This window comes from Maylandia zebra, linkage group LG18, assembly GCF_041146795.1.
Source record: "Maylandia zebra isolate NMK-2024a linkage group LG18, Mzebra_GT3a, whole genome shotgun sequence".
In the NCBI taxonomy this organism is placed as follows: Eukaryota; Metazoa; Chordata; class Actinopteri; order Cichliformes; family Cichlidae; genus Maylandia; species Maylandia zebra.
Genome location: NC_135184.1, coordinates 27,774,350 through 27,781,507, shown reverse-complemented (window position 1 = coordinate 27,781,507; position 7,158 = coordinate 27,774,350). Strand labels below are relative to the sequence as shown.

Below are 7,158 nucleotides of genomic sequence, written 5' to 3'. Positions count from 1 at the left end.
GCTGTCAATCACTTGAGTTGACCTCATTTAAATCGATAATAAAATATAAATATTATACATATAAGAAACCCCAAAGAATAAATTCGAAACCGAATTGGTTAAGAAAGAACAAGCCCCGCCTCCCCCTGCTATTTACGTGCTCAGATGCAGCCTGAACACACACACACACACACACACACACAGGTACTGTTTAAAGTTTAGTGTTAACCTGAGTCACTGATCATTTACAGTATTACAGAGTCTGGCAGTCTTTGCATGATGTCCACGTTACTGTAAGTTTCCAGCTGACTCTCAGCTGTGCCAGCAGGAAGGAGGCTCAATAAACCTGCATCCTGAGGTTTGTCATGCAGGATTAAATGAGGCAGACTTTGTTCAGACAGCTAGGATTGTATTTTACACTGACCCTAGATCAGTATAAGTATCATACAATGTAAACGAAGCACTGAAACTTGCACATATTTTTATAGATGCATTGAAGCTAATCGGGATATTTACTGTCAATCTGTGGCTGCGATTAATCACTTTACTGGAAACTTTATTAAGTAGTAACTCATTACTTCATCACAGAGGCTAATATTTCTGTCCTAAAATCGTTTAAATAGTAACAGCCAGTGGCGACAGTCTCGGTCGTTGTGTCCTTGGGCAAGACACTTCACCCGTTGGCGCCAGTGTCCGGCAGCCTCGCCTCTGTCAGTGCGCCCCAGGGCGGCTGTGGCTGCAATGTAGCTTGCCATCACTTGTGTGTGTGTGTGTGTGTGGATGATTGTGTATAGTGTAAAGCGCTTTGGGGTCCTTAGAACCAAGTAAAGCGCTATGCAAATACAGACCATTTACCTGTCCTGAATCAGTCTTATTAGGTAATGTTCAAATAATTTTATCATCCCAGTGTTTTCAGTGTGGGAGAAAGTACTCAGGGCCTTCAAATTACACACTATGAAAGGCAGCAACAAGTTTAATATTCAGAAACTTAAAGTATGTATCAGCAGCAGAATGGACCTAAAAATAAATGTTTGTTTTAGTTCTATGAAGCTTTGAGTATTTTGGATTAGTAGCACTGCTGTGTTTGTTGTATCATATTGCTGTAATTGTTTATATGCTTTATATATTCTGAGATAAGTTGATCTATAGTGTTACATCATATTCTATAAGGATGTTATGTGTTTGTAGGCTTTCTGCCCAGTTTGACCCATTTAGCAGAAGTCAGCCTGTTTAAGACTCTGATATCTAAAGCAGTTATGACATGGTCTGATTTTCTCACCCAATAAAGGAATATTTAATATATCAGTCTAGTCTTCATTCTATCAAAAACAGTTATCACAACTTGTACATTTTCTTTTTACACATATATGTAAGCATTGAGCCAAAATAGAAAACATTAAACATGTTAACAACACAAAAGCCATATTAAACACAGACTACTTTAGGCCCGGAAGTAGGATTCGTCACGTCATACCTTAAAGACCGGATTAAGATAAGATAAGATAGAACTATTAATCCCTCGGGTGGGTTCCTCTGGGAAATTCGATTGTCTCCCCAGAAACATTTCTATTGTGTTTTGTGTGCTTTTTCAGCTTTTTTCTTTTTGCAGAGTTTTTGTTTTTGCGGGTGTTTTTGTTTTTGCAGGTGTTTTTGTTTTTAGAGCATTTTTCTTTTTGCTGGTGTTTTCTGAAGTTGCAGTGCAGCGTTTTTCTTTTTGCTGTGTTTTTCTTTTTAGAGCATTTTTCTTTTTGCTGGTGTTTTCTGAAGTTGCAGTGCAGCATTTTTCTTGAAGTTGCAGTGCAGCATTTTTCTTGACGTTGCAGTGCAGCATTTTTCTTTTTGCTGGGTTCTTCTATTTGCAGCATTTTTCTTTTTGCTGGTGTTTTCTGAAGTTGCAGTCCGTTTGGCCTCTCAGTGCCACCGTATTTATTCCCATCTTGTGGCAGAACATCTGAGGGAAGAACAATAAAACTGAGTTAAACAACCAAACACAACAGTAGACACAGTACACTGAAGAAAAAAAAAAAAACGGACTGGCCATCTCTTGGATTTATGTAAGCATCTTGCATGTATTTAACACAATTGCCTCATGTTTTAAAGATAAATGTAACTATATAGTGTAAAAACTACATGATATGCAGAAAGGGTGTATTAAATTGTTTATATAATGTTCAGGTGAAGTAAGTCAATAAGATAGCAACGTTAAATCTCGTGAAACCACGCGTGATTTCATCTCGCGGGCTTTGGATCGTGGTTTAAAAAAGGCATCCATCTCAGTCAAGTCGAGCAGCCAACTCTACGTTTTTTGGTATGACTTGATTTTTTGAATTCATATTTACCATATTTCAGCCAAATGTAGTTAAACGTCTAGAGTGTCGCCATGTAACATGCTAAAAAAGAGCCGTTAGCTTATTTGCTGTTTTATCTGTTGTCAAAGAATTGGCGCTTTTTCATCTGAATTTGTCATTGGCACAAGAGCCGTAATATCACATTAAACCTAATTACGAGGCACTCATAACATAATTTGGCTTTCTGTGTGAATAGATTTGGCAACTGACTCTTCAGTTACATTGTGTATTTACTGCACCGTGGTATTAGTGAGATTTTGGACATTGAAAAGCTTTAGCTAATATCATCAGCGACATTATGCTAGCTTACATCCCTACCCCTCCTGCCCTCACCTGCTGTCCTTTTGTTTTTGTTTTTTTTGGGTTTTTTTTGGTTTTTTTGCTGCACATTGAAAGATGACCTCTATTCTGCATTTCACCAGGAGTCAGCTGATGGATTGTGGGTTCAAGGTGTTATGGTTAGAAAGTATATTCTACTTTTGCTTAAGGTTTCTGTAACTTAATTATAATAAGGTTTTTTTTTTATAATTATTAGGTGCATGCATAATCAAACAGACTGAGAAATCCAAAATCTGCCATAGGTTTAACTTATACCTGTATGTATTGTCAGAAAGGTGAATACTGGACTCACATTAATGCACACTTGAACTAAAATGAGGTTGTAACTTGTGGGTTGTTGGGTTGCAAATCAAAAACAAACATCTTTGGATTTTTTTAATCCCATAAGATCTGGAAACACAGTTTTTATTCAACAAAACATTACTGATTAACCAAGCACAGTGCCTGCTGTTATTTCAAAATAATTTTATAATAATAATAATAATACATTTTATTTGAGGGTGCCTTTCAGAAACCCAAGGTCACCTTACAAAAAAACACAATTAATAAAAGGAACAATAGTCATAAAATACATAAAATAAGTTAAAATTACAAAACAGAGCGTGACAACAGATAAAATCAGCATTAAAGCGAATAAGCCAGTTTAAACAGATGTGTTTTGAGCTGTGTCTTAAATACGGAGAGGGAGTCAATATTTCTTAGTGCAGGAGGAAGAGAGTTCCAGAGCCGAGGAGCAGAGCGACTGAAAGCTCTGTTCCCCATAGTGATAAGGTGTGAGGACGGAACAGTAAGATGAATAGCAGATGATGATCTGAGAGTGCGGGAAACAGTGGTGATATGGAGCAGGTCACACAAATATGAAGGAGCAGATTTATGGAAACACTTGTATGCAAGAAGTAAGATTTTAAAATTTATGTCATTTCAGATAAAATGCAGCATTCCAGCGCACCCCAACCTTGCCTTTACTGTCAAGGTTTCTGACGGAGCTAAGTTTCTCTCTGACAGTCTGCTGAAAGTGTTCGCAAAGTGATCGGGGAAACGGGGCACAAAGCTAAAGGATGTAGCTGCCATGATGACAGTAAGAACTTTAAAATTCTTTAACTACAAAGTGTATATGTATTGCATTAGGTCAGTAAAAGATTTTTATGCTGCATCCATTGAAACAGTCAACTATTACCTGTGAGTACTGATTCCACTAAAAGGATGCCATAATTTCCGTCATGCATTTACTGGCCCACTGAGAAAAATGTATCTTTTTTTAAAAATATATGTTCTGGAAACTATATATCCATAAAGTTGATGTCAAACAGGAACTTTTGATATTGCTTTGTAGATGCTGGTGTTGCATGTTGACTGGTTTAAAAAGTCAAGAGTTTTTGTCTGGGATCATTTTCTTCTGTGCTACTGAAAAGTTCACAAATCTCTGTTTTCTTTGTTATAATACTTAAGGATGACATTAATGCTCGAAGGGAGTCCCTCATCAAAGTGCTCCGCATCTGTGTGAAAGACAATTGCAACATCTTGGTGCAGGAGTTCATGGTGAGTGTTTTATGAGTAGATTGTGGCTTTGCAACATTTAAAAATGCATTCAGTTATCCACTTGATCCTCATTGGACTGGTTAGGACCAGTAGTCCTCTTTAATAATTTGAAGTTCACATGAGGCCTGGTAGTGAACTCGGCCGCCGGCCCTTGAGGCCTCACCCCCACCCCTGTATTAGGGGTCACATCAGTGTGAAAAAACTTTAAATTTGTCATTCTAGTGAACAAAGGAAAATCCCACCAATATTTACATTAGCTTTTGTTTGAAAAAAAAAAAACGACCAACTGATCAACAGCTAACCAAATTGTGGGGCTGAAAGTCTAAATTCTAACATCTTCTGAGTGACATAACCTGGATTTCTGATGGGCCGGTGTCTTTCTAACAAAAACTAATGTAAAGTATTTGAAATTATTATGTTTTTCACCCTCTCTTAGAAACTCTGTTAGACCATGAATGGCAGCATGGCAGGCCACTCTTTGGCTATAACTATTTACTATGTTGCTTGCATTGGTTTAAATTACTCTAACATTAGAACTGGTAGATTCAAAAGAGATGAGTTTAAAAAGGAATCTTAAAGAAATGTTTTGTGTTTAACCAGGACTTGACTGAGGCCACTGCACAGATTGAGAAAACCACAATGAACATCTGTCTCCAGAGGATGCGCCAGGCAATGACTTTACTGATGTTGGCATCATCATCGAGGGTATAGTAGTTCTTCAAGATCTGGATAACGTGACCTTTGCAGTAGCCATGCTGTTTGGACCTTTTTTATTCCTTCAATATGAGTTACCCATCACAACTCTGCTACACTTTTGAGGTGATTCAAAGGGTGGTAATGGAGTTGGATGCAACTCAGCTCTCAAGAAAAGCTCACAAGTAAGACAAAACTGCTCCTGCTAGGAAAGCTCACTGTTATGCATGTGAGGTGATCAGCTCTAGGTAAGAGGACATTTAAATCTCACACTTGTTCTGCTGCATTTTTGAAGCTCAATTCCAGGAACAGATTGCAGGGTTCATTTTTATATACTCTGCAACTGCCATGAGGACAGGGCCATTTTTTTGTTGTTGTTGTTTGTTTTTCCTTTTGCTCTGTACAATTTTTCTGTTTGTCTGTTTGGCAGCATTTTTCAGTTTCTGTTTGTATTTTTTCTTTCTTTTACTAGTGAAGAGATATAGCGTGAACAGTTATACAGTCTAAATATCCCATATGGGTCGTGTGAAATGGTATTTTCAGTTTCATTCAGTTGAAGTAAAGAACGTTGAATATTTCTAAGTGTGCTGTTTTGAACCAAGATGTCACAGTATGATCAGTGCTGTAATTTTTGACAGTCACTGTATCAATGTTATTTTTGCGTCTCTTGAATAAAGGTTTTGACCTGCAAGTGCTAATTTCTTTAGTTATTGGGGTAACATGGGTAATGTTAATAGGAAGGTGTTTGCCAATTCAGTAACCTAATTTAATGTTAATGGAAACTAACATTACCTCAAATTGTTTAGTTATAATTGTTGTTTAACTGAATCTTGACATCAGAGGCCTTAAATAGAATGTTTTGTATTGTTCTTTCCCAAGATGATTACCTGTAACATTTTTCAAAAGAAACAGTTTAATTTCTTTGCTGTGATTGATTCCAGAGAACACGGAAGAACTGACATTATTTAACTGTTGATTTATATAGATTCAGTAATGTCAGTTTAATTCTTTATCTACTGTCAATGCAATGAAATTAGACATTTTGTTTTGAAAGGTTACTGGTGGATGCCAGCAACCATCTTGGAAGAGAACAATACAATCTGTTATAAGGCCTCCATTTGAAAATTGTGTATTTGATACTAGAATATAATAGCAAAATGTAATTTGAAGATAACATGTAGTATTTAAGTGACCAAGTAGTTTTCAATTCAATTCAATTTTATTTATATAGCACCAAATCACAACAAAAGTCGCTTCAAGGCGCTTCATAGATACAGAGAAAAACCCAACAATCATATGACCCCCTATGAGCAAGCACTTTGGCAACAGTGGGAAGGAAAAACTCCCTTTTAACAGGAAGAAACCTCCGGCAGAACCAGGCTCAGGGAGGGGCGGCCATCTGCTGCGACCGGTTGAGGTGAGAGAAGGAAGACAGGATAAAGACATGCTGTGGAAGAGAGACAGAGGTTAATAACAGATATGATTCAATGCAGAGAGGTCTATTAATACATAGTGAGTGAGAAAGGTGACTGGAAAGGAAAAACTCAATGCATCATGGGAATCCCCCGGCAGCCTACATCTATTGCAGCATAACTAAGGGAGGATTCAGGGTCACCTGGTCCAGCCCTAACTATATGCTTTAGCAAAAAGGAAAGTTTTAAGCCTAATCTTAAAAGTAGAGATAGTGTCTGTCTCCCGAATCCAAACTGGAAGCTGGTTCCACAGAAGAGGGGCCTGAAAACTGAAGGCTCTCCCTCCCATTCTACTTTTAAATACTCTAGGAACAACAAGTAGGCCTGCAGAGCGAGAGCGAAGCGCTCTAATAGGGTGATATGGTACTACAAGGTCATTAAGATAAGATGGGGCCTGATTATTTAAGACCTTGTATGTGAGGAGCAGGATTTTGAATTCAATTCTGGATTTAACAGGAAGCTAATGAAGGGAAGCCAAAACAGGAGAAATATGCTCTCTCATTCTAGTCCCTGTCAGGACTCTTACTGCAGCATTTTGGATTAGCTGAAGGCTTTTCAGCGAGTTTTTTGGACATCCTGATAATAATGAATTACAGTAGTCCAGCCTGGAAGTAATAAATGCATGAACTAGTTTTTCAGCGTCACTCTGAGACAGGATATTTCTAATTTTAGAGATGTTGCGCAAATGGAAGAAAGCAGTCTTACATATTTGTTTAATATGTGCGTTGAAGGACATGTCCTGGTCAAAAATGACTCCAAGGTTCCTCACAGCGTTACTGGAGGCCAAG

At 37.8% G+C, this 7,158-nt stretch overlaps 1 long non-coding RNA gene across 1 annotated transcript; it reads left to right on the top strand.

Annotated features, from left to right (window-relative positions):
• The first annotated feature begins 4,121 nt into the window (after window positions 1-4,121).
• LOC143413614 (uncharacterized) lies at window positions 4,122-5,589 on the top strand. Its single transcript, XR_013094223.1, has 2 exons — window positions 4,122-4,205; window positions 4,806-5,589. It is a non-coding gene; the product is annotated as an uncharacterized LOC143413614 (long non-coding RNA).
• Window positions 5,590-7,158: the final 1,569 nt, after the last annotated feature.